Source organism: Lissotriton vulgaris, chromosome 1_1, assembly GCF_964263255.1.
Source record: "Lissotriton vulgaris chromosome 1_1, aLisVul1.2, whole genome shotgun sequence".
NCBI classification, from domain to species: Eukaryota; Metazoa; Chordata; class Amphibia; order Caudata; family Salamandridae; genus Lissotriton; species Lissotriton vulgaris.
The window spans coordinates 1,453,056,416-1,453,069,566 of NC_141685.1; positions in this window are offsets into that span (position 1 = coordinate 1,453,056,416).

A 13,151-nucleotide genomic window follows, 5' to 3' on the forward strand; every position below is an offset into this window, starting at 1 on the left:
GTTTCCGTACTTATGTTCCGGGCCTTTAATGCATCAAAGCAACCCCTCTTGGAGATTACGATGGGAACCGAGTTGTAAACCTTTGTGTACCATGTTAACCTATGAGAGGAATGTGTATAAAAGGAGCGACCTACAGTAGCAATTTGAAGCAGTTTCCTCGAACCTACACGTGTTGTACTTCCTGTGACTTCTGTGTTCCCTGCAGTAAATAAACCTCGAAATCTTTGACGCCGAAGGAAGTGTCCTGTGTCTCTGTCATTTGTACGCCGGAACAGGTTACCCACGAAGGTTTCAGGTGTTGTCCCCTGGCACCGCTGGGTCTTAGAATAACCCAGTCCTTCAATCAGCCCGGCTTGCTTTAATCCAGTGGCAAAGTGAGCAAGGGACTCACGTCTGAGCATGCCCTGTTACACTTATGGCGGCCAAAAGCGGTACAAAAGGGGCTGGTGATGGACGGAGCATCTGAATAAATCAAACACTCAAACCTAGTCAAAAGATCTGGGTTTAATCCATCACCGTTCTTTAGCCCACTCTGCCACCCCAGTTCAGACCTGGCTATATGCAAATCAGTCTGACCCTGTGCCTCATGGGAACAGTCCAGCCCGAACTGCCAAGCCATGTCTTCCCTGGACCGGAAACAAGCTTCTGAGGCAAGGCTGGGGTCGCCAAATATGAATTAAAAATTAAAGAAAACTAAAACACATGATAAAGGGCGTGAGGATGCAGATGTCCGGAGGCAATTGTTTAACCTAGGGCCGGAAATGTCGAGAGTGTTACCTTTGCAAACTCTGTCCTTAGGAGTGCGGCGGTTGTGTTGATTAGTGTTGATTAGTGTTTTATGCCGTTGTTCGCTGACACATATAGAACGTCTGAAGACAAGCTTGAGGACCAGTAGGGGCATAATCTAGCAAAATAATACATATCTAAATGTTATGAAACATAGGTGCACCTTTCCTGTAAACCATGTTCAACTGGTTAATTAGGGAACGTATGTGATTTAATACCTAGAGTTGCCGACTTTGAAGATGGAGAACTAGGTTCAAGTTTCAGCAGGAGGCTCAACATCCTGTGATTCTGGGCAAATCACTTAGGCCCTGATTAGAAGTATGGTGGTCCACAAACTGTCAGACCCGAGGGGGCATGCTAGTGATAGTCTGCCCTATAGCAATATGGGCTGTGGGACCACCACAACCCATCTGCAACCGCCAGGGAGTGTTGTGGCTGTCAAGAGGCAGTATATATTTTGCGGGCCTGCCAGGTCCCACCAAGCACATTGCAAGTTTCCTCTATGACACACCTTTCATGGCGGTTCCCTTGGCATGAAAGCTGTGGCTGAGAGGGAACAAAAGGGGTCCTACAGGGCCCCCTGGTACCTCATGCCCTGTGGATGCACAGGAGGGGGGCACAGCATGTTCCCCCCGGTGTGCATACACACCACTTCCTGCACAGCACAGACTTTCCAGTCCATTCAGTGCAGGAACCGTTTATTGGTGTTCCCATGGCAGGGGCCATTTTCAGGGCACCACCATGGGAACATAAAAAGCAAAGCCTGCTAGAGAGGGGGAAACTCCTGATATCTGGCAGGCAGTCTGGCCATGGCTTTAGTGTGCGGTGGCATGGTCGGACCCGGCACTGCACCGCCAAAGTTGTAATCATGCCCTTAACCTCTCTGTGCCTAAAGAATTAATGTGTCCATCTGTAATGCAACTGGTGCTCATGTAGAGTGAGCCGATACCGTCTGGTTAAGTTCATGCTATATTAAAAACTACAATTGTTTAATTATGAGACTGTGATGTTGTGCTTAATTCAGGATTAAATATTATAAATCCCATTCGTGCGTTTGGAAGCCGAGAAGCAGAGCATGCATATATCTCATATTTTGCTCACTGAGGGAAGGCAGCACATGGAGTTTGGATGGTCATGCATCAGCAAATGTTGATAAAGACAGATGAAGTGGGAAACGTTGCTGCATGCACTCTGTGCTTCAAATTACATGCCATATGCTCACTCAGACCTTGAAATCAACTGAAATCATATGTGGCAGGTGGTGCTACTGATGTTTCGATCAAGACACCAATGACAGTAGCAGAATGAAGGGCCCACTACTTTGGCATTACCTGTTCATTTTTCACATGTGCAGTTCCCACTAGCTGCTCTCCTGCCCAAGCCTCTTCCAATCTTAGGGTGCACTCCATGGGTACCTTGGAGCTCACCAAGGGCACTCAGTGGGCTTTGGGTCCACGGGGGAAGCCTCAAGGCCCCTGCAGTCCCAGCTTGCTGGAAGAGGAGTGTTTTCTTTTGCTTGAAGGGAGCTGGCAAAAGCAAATAGCTGTGTCCTGGGGTCGGGTACGCTGGAACATAGCACAAGCCACCCCTGGGGGTGGTGGTCCACAGGGCCCTATATGGGTCCAAGGGGGGCCCTCCTTCTTTCAATTTCGAGGCCTGTCCTGCGGAGGTGGTGGTCCCCAGGGTCCAAAACAACCTAGGTGGGGGGCCACATGGCCTCCCTCCTTGTAAAAAGTAAATAAACCCTCAAGAAGGGGGTTGTCCTTGTGACTCTTGAATCCTCAGGAAGAGGGCCACATGACCCTCCTCCTATTCTAAGTAAATCTCTGCCAGCCCCAGGGAGGTGGTGGCCCCCAGGCCAAGATAGGCCAAGGTGAGGGGGCCATGTGCACCCCTTCTCTAAAATATATTACAAAGTATGCCCCTGCACCTGTCTCACCCAGGGGCTTTAATAAAAACAAGCACATGCTTGTTTTTTTTCTTTTCATTTTTGCCGGATTCACGGATTCACCTTGATTTTCGGTGATTTTGTTTTAACAATAAATCATTTTTTTCCCTGGTGCGGGCCCTCTGGGACCCGAGGTCCAGAACTAAGGGTCAGGATATTCCTACCATCTCCACTTTTCTTTATTTTTTTCATTTTTTAGGACTCATCTGAAGCCAAGTCGCAACATGGTAGCTAACAGTGGTTGAAGTGTTGGCAGACATTCAGATCTCAGCATGAGAAAGGGATGGTTCGTGGAGCCTTCAAGTTCTTAGATATGCAAATTAGGATTTCTTTAAAATTCTCTAAAACTACTGAATAGATTTACGTCAAATAACAACAAGCACTCTTTCTGGACCTAGAGCTAGGTTTCTGCCAAATTTGGTGTAATTCCGTCCAGCTGTTCAGGCTGTAGTTGTGTCCAAAATCCCTATGGAAATTAACATGGAAAACACACTTTTTTGAACCCCTATTTTTCTCAGCCCCACTTGACGGATCACCATGAAACTTTCCCTGCACAACTAGAATCAGTGGCCCATTTGTTGGGGAAAAATGTCCGAAAGATTCATCTAATGGTACCAAAAATATAAGCAAATAAAAAAATAAAATTCCAACAGAAACATGGCCCTAACTATACCTACTTACTGGCAACGGCCAGTAGATAACATTATTTTTAAATATATAAATAAATGTTTATTTTTTAGTTTTCTATAGCGCAAACCTGACCTGAGGTTATCAGAGCACTTTCCAAGAATTACATAGACAAAAATTACAGGAGCTTTACCAAAAGTGGAATGAAAAAAAGTCAAATTTACTAAGGGTTTACAAGGATTACCATGCGAGGGGGTTCGGGGAGCACTCTATTTTTATCATCTTATTCTGTCTTATCCATATCTTGTAAAAGTGCGCGCAATATGACACAGTGCCTTGCCCTATGGCACTGATTTTCAAAAGGAAACAGGGACGGGGCATCCTTCAGCCCCAAGTCAAATGCACATCTATGTAAAGCCTTCATGGCCATTCCATTTCATCCATCAAGTCATCCATTTTTCAAGTTCCACTCATTTTTAACTTTTTAATCAACTCTTTTCAACCTCCTTAGTGATACTCCACACTCAGGTTTTTTTGCGCCATTTTTCATGCTTCTAATGTATAGACTGTGCCCATCCGGTCCTCTTGTTTACACAAGACAAATGCGCAGGTTCGTTCCAGCAGTGTTTATTTAAGACCCAATGCATTTCGGGGCTGTAAGCCCCTTCGTCAGGGGACACTATAAAACAATAATAAACACAAGTCCCTATACCATAACTGCATGTTATTCAAACAACAATAGCCAGAATCACATTATACCATTTATCTAAATGCTACCGTCTAAAAATGTATCTGCAATATTGTACTGACAACTATACAACAAAAACGTTACAGGTTTGAATGCGCAAAAAAAATCCTGCATAGGATAACATTATTCCCAGTACACCCCCGGTCCACCTCTGCTTCACATTGTGTTCAAACCCTTATCTTGTGCCACATTCGAATTAACTCACCCCCAAAGTTAATATTTACTGAAGCCCATCATAATAACTTCTCGTTCTTAACTCTTATACCTCTAAACCAAACATGAGACTCCGGCGTCTATCTTTCCCCGTGGGTTGTTCATAGTTGCTTCCACTTAACCCTTTCTCAATGTTCCGTGGTGTACCAAACACTTTAGTGCTATCTAATATTTTTGAAATCTCCCTGTGTCTCGTATCCGCTATATTTAAGAACTCTCAAGTTTCCCATTATTCTATAGAGAAGCTTGTGAATAATCCGACCGGCATCCACATACCTGATTGCAGTAATTAAAACTCCACTACGGGACACAGAAGGAAAGAGGAGGGTGGTAGGATTGCAACCCAACACTTGTATATGCAGACAATGCTGTCCTCATTGCTAGGACTGCAAATAGCCTACAGAAACCCTTGATGCGTTTGTTGGATTTATGACTTCATTGGATGTAAAAGCTCATCACAAAAATCGTATGTCATGGTCTGTGGACCTAAAATAACGTAGAATAGAACATTTGCGGTTCAGGGGAATATAATTGAAAATGTCCAAAATGTTCCTACCTGGGAATTATCTTCAACTCTCAGCTTTCATGGGACTCTTTTCTTACTCTAAGAGCCCTCCAAACTTCTAGAGTAGTGAAGGGACTTTTTCGTTCCGCTGCCCAATTAGGTCAGAAGCCATTTAAGGAGTTATTGACCATTGATATACCGAAATGTCTTTTAATTGACTTGTACAGTGCTGATGTTTGGGGTTATAGTAAATGGTATAAGCTCCTGGTAGTTGAGAGTAATTTTTAAAGAAACCTGTTCATGGTACCCAAAAATGTATAATTTCTCTTTTGCCAATTTAAATTGGGTTTGTTCCTTTGCTGCTATGGGCAAAGGTCTAGATCACTGTCAGGTGTCTCGATTCTCCACAGGGACTGAATCAAAGCTGGCTGCCAACGCCCACATCCCAGTGACATCCAACTGCTCACAGTTTAATGTCACCAGCAAGGGGGAAAGGGGAATGGGACAGAGAAGAGACACTCCTGTCAGACTGCTGGGCGCGCTCTCAATGGATTTGTCTGATTCTCTATTGTCTTGGATTATGTTCCGACAGCGAAGCAATCCCAGAATAAGCTGAAACTGTGGAGCATCAATAAAGTTAAATTTGATGGTTTCATGATGTGCATCGCCTTCCATAACTCAATGGGCTCAGAATGACTGGTGATGGGACCTGAAGACAAATTAATCTACTGCACGTACAGGTTCACTTCTTTCTATCAGTAAAGCCTTAATTCCAATTATTTGAGCGTATTTCAAATCACAGAAGTAACCTGTAGCTCTTGAATCTATCATGATTTCACCTCCTGAAATTTTCTGATCGCTAAATGTGAAAGTCAGATGTAAAATGAGATATGGAGACATAGTCTGTAAAGTATTTATATTCTGATGTGAATATGGAGTCGTCTTGAAACTCCTCACCACCAGTGCAACTCCGCCTACTGATGTATCTTTTCATTGCCCTTTTGGACATTCTTGGGTTTCTTTGGACAGTCCCTAACAAAATGTCCTGAATCTCCACAGTAGAGACATACATTCTTCTGCCTTCTCAGATCTTTCTCTTCCTTGGTTAAAGGATCTCTTACAGTTCTAATCTGCACCCGTTTGACCCCCCGAGGAGTCTCCACACTCTTGGTAATTTCAGATCTTGTTTGATCAAATCGATAGAAATTCTGCTGACAGTCCCTTCTTCTTTCTCATTTACGCTCAGATCCTCAAAAATCAATTTCCACACCAAGTCTATGAGATCTGCTAACTCTGTAGGTCGATCGGGATTTTTAGGTAAACCATCTTTTAAATCATCACCTAACTCTATGTAGAAGAGGTAAGCTATTTTTCTTCAGGCCAATTAGTTTCCACAATTAATTTATTGAAATGAGCTAAATAAGTCAGTAACGCTTTATTTCCCTGATGCAGTTCCAACAGCTCATTATCAGTAGCTTGAGACACTCTTCATCTATGAAAAATTCTACTTTAAAATGTTCAAAATCATGAAGAATGGATCATTTCTTACTAATTTGCAGCATCCCCACTCAAATAGGACAGAACAAAGGCTACACATGACTGGGCATCTGGGAATAAAGTTGGCCAACATATAAAATGAAAGCACATTGGGTAGAAAAGACTTGAGCTTTTTGAGGGTCTCCACGATACCTTTCTGGGGGGTGAGTAGAATAAGAGGTGATACAATATGAACCACTTGAGCTACTGAACTCTGCTGCTGTTCCTGAGACAAAGTTGTGGATTCCGACTGTGGCAATGGAGTAGACCCTGCAATCAACCCATTCACCTTTAATGATAGAGTATTTGTTTCCTGACGGGAAGCTCTAGTCTCTTGTCTAAAATTCTTATTCTCTTCTCTAACAGTTACTAAGTCTCTCTGAATTCCTTCTAACATTTGTCCAATTCTGCCATTCTGTTCAGGTGGAGCTTTTACGTGGACACTTCAATCTGTCAGATGCCTTGATTCTCCACAGGAACTGAATTAAACTAGCTCCCATTGACACCAAACTTCCCACAGTCTAATGTCACGAGCAAGGGGGAAAGGGGAATGGGACAGAGGAGAGACAATCCTGTTAGACTGATGTGCCCCCTCGAAATGGATTCATCTGATTCTCTATTTTCTTCAATACTAGCTGCTATTTCGGTGCAAGGGAACACCTGAATTATAAACAACAATATACATTAGAATTGGCATCTTGAACTAATTAAATACATTTTTTATAAATCTTTTCAAGAGACTTCATACCAGGCTGATAGGAGTTTTTGCCTCTCTCCTGCAAAATTTATACAACTGCTTAATAGTTTTTGACAGAGTTTGGCAGTAGACTGACTCTTTTGTTTTCAGCTTTCTGTAACACTTACTGATTTCCTATCAAAGGGTCTTTTCTTCAGTCTACAGTTTTTGGTTGCTCGGTTACTTGTTTTTCATTGCTTTGTTTTCGCTTTCCTGAATGAGGATATTACTTTCACGAAAAAAGGTACAGAGTAGGTAAGATAGGGAAAGGTAAACTAAAGGAAAAGCGCCTGGCAGGAACAGTAGAGGAACCCGACTCTGAAACCCAATGAAACTGAGTCCTACTCTAATGACTGGCTGGCTTTTGCACTGAAGTGCTGAAAGAAATTTAACAGAATCAAGCAACCTTCACTGAATCAAAGTCCTCCACAATGAAGATTCAGCACTGCAGTTGACACACTAAACCTCTTCCTTCTTTCTCGGGTGACTCAGATGACTCCACTGACAAGTGAAGACGGAGGGAGAGAACTGCGCAGGCTCTGTGCTCTTCGCTCACAGTCCGCCTTCTGCTAAGACTCGTCTGATTGGTGAAGACATAGGGAGCAGCTGCGCAGGCTCAGGACTCTTGACTCTTGACTCTTCTGGACGATACCCAGGAACACTGGAACTGCTTCAAATTGAAGTCTGCTATGGCGCTGAATGCAGACACTATTCTGCTGATCTAAAGAATACAACTTCAGCGCTGATGAAACTCTTCTTTGCCAACCAGAGAAAATACATGTAGGCAACAACTCTGAATTTTTACTGAAAATTACCCCTAAATAAACGAACTGAAAACCCAAATCTACATTAAATTATTGGAGCTGTCCGTTACACATTTATCTCCCAGCAGAATCAAAGAGAAGTGCACAGCTTAGAATTCCAACAGAACTCAAAAAAGGAATTTGAAGAACACACCAGGTGCCTCACAAACTCAAACTAAAGCAGTGGCCATCTTACACTGCCCAAAATACCCTTACACTGGCTATAGATTCCCAATAATTGATAACAGGACACCTAAAATATACTTTTCTTTTCTTGGTACAAACAACCTTCCCCATACCTTGTCTAATGACCGTACTGGCATTCGAAGTCCTGACAGTCACCCCTAAACTGAATTCCACCAACCCTGGGCGGAGTTTGCATAGTCACGCTATGGGGAATTCTGTGAATTTGCAAAAAAATGTGAGCTACGCGGAGTTCCGCAAGCACGCAGAGTTGCTTGCTCCACCCATTCTTGGTTCATTTTTCCTATTAAGGAATGTGTATTGTGTATTCGGCGATGCTTTTTGCGTGCTTGGGGGGAAATATCGCGCTGACTTCACCACGCAGTCACCAATCAGTGTGGTCATCTTGTTTTTTCACTTTTTGATATGATTGTTTTCTATCCTACCTATATCTTTTCAATCCTTTGTATCTAGAAACTTTTTAAAAATCTTTTTTATTTATAATTTATCCCTCTCTATTCCTGATTGTATATTTAGCGTTTTTTCCGGGTATACGGTGAGGAGGTGGAGGGCAGCCAGGATGCAGCAATAAGGTAAGTGCACTTTTATTTTACTTTAATTGTAGAGTTAATTTTTAAAATATTTATTGCAGGGGTGGGATGGTCCGGGTCTGAACTCTGCTCCACTGCAGATTCAGAAGTATTGCAAGAACTTTGTGTTTTCCGCGGAATGCGGAGTATGCAAAATTCCACAAACTTCATCAGCGGAGGGGAGTTTGTGCCCAGGATTATTTTTTTCTATTTTTTGTATGTTTTTAGTGCGTTTTTCCCTCTTTTCTATTATTTGCTTTTTTCATTTCTTTTACTTACTTTCTTACTTCCGACCTTTTCTTTTCTGCCCCCGCTTACCTGGAACCATGGCAAAGAGCCTTAAGAAAAACAAGGGGCAATGGAAGAGGCGTGAGAGCCACAACCTCCTTCTATTGCGGCTCCCACAAGGGGTGCAGCCACTGGCCTCATTTAGTGAGATGGAGGTGGGCACACTCGTTTATTTTTTTGTCCAGCACCACCTCCCCTTAACCATGGCAGCAGTTGGCAGGCCTGGGTCCGGGTGTTAGATTACGACCAAGCACTCACCTGAAAATCAGGACCGTCTGCAGGGGTGATGTTAACTCTCCAACCCTTCCATAACACCGCTCAGAGCTGTTAGTACAACAGGAGCCTCGGCAGGTGTCCCGAAGGGGAAGGGGAATGGGATCGGGTAAGAAACAAGAAATAGAAGACCTTGCTTGTAAACAGCTTCTTCACCCGGACCAGCCGCAGTTAATTCAGAACTTATGACAGGAATGTATTCTCTATTGCCTACAAGATAATAAAAAAATATATATATAGCCTATATCACCACAACAATCTACTTGCCAAATCTCATTATTACTAACATGCATATAAGTACCTTCTATTCCTATGAGCTGAGATCTCGCGACACCTTGTTGATAGAGTAAGTAGCCTCAGAACTCTTTCTTAGCTAGCACTGTACTGATACAAAAGAAAAAGATTAGATCAAGGTCTCTATAATGATGCTGATACGGATATTCTGCTAATATACTTATACCCCACCTTTCTTAGCTATATCTTATGCTGGAGTCGAGAATTATCACAAGACATGCAGCAAAACCTCTTCACACAGTAATTCCACCTGACACATTATTTGCATGTACAGGTTTCTTTTTTATCAATCCTGTGTAATCTCCTTAAACATTATATTTCCAATTTGCATATAACATTTATGTAAAGGATAGCCTCCTCAGTATTGTATTCAGTCTTGAAATAAAAAAAAACAGTGCTTTAACAGTTCCGCTCCTAATACCTCTGTCTTCAATGAAATTATTAGCAAGGATTAATCAGTTTTGTTTCTTATCCAAGAAACAAGCTTTCCCTTTAGAAACACGCTCAAAAGCTCATTTGCATGCGCTTGTGGATAATCATTAGCATGTGCATGGAACGATGAATACTACACTTCCTTCAGAAGTAAGCGCATACAAAGCCACTTAAAGAGTAATGTGCACATATGACCTTAGGACAAGCAAAACACATATTACCAAATAGCATGTAGCCAAGTATTGGCAAATACAAGTCTGTCAGAGCACAAATCACGGCACAACATGATATAATATTGAGAACTAAGAGGTCAACCATTAGAAACATGATTATTGGTGATCAAAGGAGAACATACAATAACATGATTAAAGGTAGTACCATGCATATGACGACAAATTAAGCAAGCAGTATTGGTAGCAGGAAGACGATTCCTGACAGTGGGTATATGCTCTGGGAGCGTCACCAGCAGTGGGAGAGGGTGTGCTGGGCAGTGTTTTGGTGCTCTGGTGTCCGGCACACCCGTAACCAATTGACGCATCGGTGGTCTGACATCCTGGACTGGGAGCAGGACCTGCTGGACGTGCTTGGTGTTGAGGTCCCGGGGCTTGGTGAGTAGCTAATTATATTACTATTGTATTCTTCTGTTCTCTGTTATTGCAAATATTTATTTTTATAAATAGCTAACATGCTGCTTACAAGCAGGTAACTTATGTTTGAAAATTTTATTATCCTGTGATTGTTACTTCCAGACATGTGCTGGTGCTTAGCGCTAATAACTAATCATACTTGTTTGCAACTTTGCGCTCTCTTGGGATGGTTATGTAGGAGAGGTTAGAGAATTTGAGTTAGGTAATGCATATACGAAAGACTCCAGTCCATTCCTTTGTCCTGTCAAACTGTCCTGTCTCCTGTCACTAAGATAGTGGTAGTAGTTAGTATCATTTGGTAATTTAGCAGCCTGCCTGACACATCCTCTCACATGACTTCAGTCCTAATAGAAGCTTCTGTATTTTGTACGTATAGTGACTGAAGAGAATAGCAACCAACTAATGGTGTACACATTAAGAAGAATAATAATGCAGACTTTGTGATTGGCCTGCCAAAGGGTGTTTGAGTTGGAGACCGAGAGATGATTGGGAATGAGATTGGAATAGGCGGGCTAGGTATGTTTAGGATTCAGAATTGAATTGTGGAACATTAAGAATGATTGGATGCTATGCGACTGCGATACATACTACTCACCTACTACTAGTCAAATCAGTTGATCTTTAGGTCAATGTTATTGAATTTGCTGTTTCCTCTCTAAAAATATTTTTAGAACAATTATATTTATTCATTTAACACAAATCATTTTTTGTCTCTTTAATTATGTCTTACATGATCAGCACCCAGGGGCAAGAAGAAGACTGGGTCAGCGGTCAGTGTGGCGGGTGCGGGAGCTGGATGGGCCTCCCAGGAGCACTAAGAAATGGCCCCAGGCACATATGGCTCTGCTGCTTGTCCCAGTAAGCCATCCAGGTGTTGTTATATATTAATATTTCCCCATAGCAGAACAAGGACTGTTTTTTACAAGGTTTTTGATTTAAAGGTTTGAGGTTGTACTTGTATGTCAGAATGGAACACTTGACTCACAGTAGTTTGCCAGCACAACATATATATTATACATGACTAATATTTACCCTGCCTACCCATCATTAATCGCCTCCTTCTGACTCCGAGGCCCACTTCTGCTCCAGTCCCTACACATGTTATTTTTGACTGTGTCAGCCATTGGTGGCCTATCTGCTTCATGGTAACAAATACTTACAAATCACTTAGAATGCCATCATCATCATCACGTGAATGACATGATGTTGTGCCGCCGTATATCATCATTCATAAGCATATCATCATTAACCATCATCATGTGCCTTATTGCAGTAGTCAGGGTGAAAGTGAAATTGTCTGAGCATTTGTCTTTGATTTAACAGAGTATGGCCGAAATGGAAAAATATATAATTGTGTAGCACAGCTGCAACTTATGCAGACAGCAGTAAAGTAACATGAGTCTGCGACACCAGTATATCTGTCAAGGACACAAGCTGACTGAGCTGGCATGGCTACAAGATTAATTGTGCTAAACAAGAGAGAGAAGAAGAATACTTCAACTCTACTCTATAGTGCCTGAAAGTCTAATCATCACATCCAAATCTTAGAGGCAGAGGAAGTGAGGAGAATGCCACAACTGCTAGTGCTAATTAACCCTGGGCGGAGTTGGCGGAGTGGGGCTTCGCGGAGCTACGCGAAGTGGGCGAGAAACTACGCCCACCTCCGCACTCCGCGTAGCCCCACTCCGCAAACACCACTGGCCGCCAGCCCCGCCACCCGCCTCCCTCCCGCCCTCCCTAAATACTTTAAATTAAAGGAATCAATTAATTTAAAACGCACTTACCTTGCCCGCCGCTGCCCGCCGCGTCCCCGGGGCTCGCTATCTTCCGTCTTCCGTCTTCTGTACTAATGCGCATGCGCGGGCGGCCGCGCAAGCGCATTTCTCACGAGAAAATGCGCATGCGCGGCCGCTCGCGCATGCGCATTAGTAAAGAAGACGGAAGACGGAAGATAGCGAGCCCCGGGGACGCGGCGGGCAGCGGCGGGCAAGGTAAGTGCATTTTAAATTAATTGATTCCTTTAATTTAAAGTATTTAGGGAGGGCGGGAGGGAGGCGGTGGCGGCCAGCTACGCTCCGTCTGCGGAGCGTGCGTAGTGCCGCCTGGCTCCGCCCGCTCCGCAAAATGCGGAGTAGGCGGCACTAGGCACACTCCGTGCGCGGAGCGTAGCTGGCCGCCCACCCCTAGTGCTAATGTGCCACTATAATTTTTATGTGTGTAATTTAATTTTGTGTTACTGTTTTGCTAAGATTATTGGTTACAATTGTCTTTTATTTATTTATTGATATAGCTACTCCTTCCCAACCCAACAGGCAGGAGTTGGCGGCCAGGTCCCTGCAAAGGAAGCTGGAGGCCATCCGGGTTGAAAATCGCCAGCTGGTTGCCCAGGCGGAGGAGGAGGAGGAGCTAGCCCCCATGCTTACGGTGCTATGGTACGGTTTTCTGGCAGCCGCCCGTCGCCCATCAACTTCTTCATCATCTACTGCTGCCCCCACCCCTGTTGTTCCTGCAGGAACTTTCAACACTGCATGCTCCTTAGAAT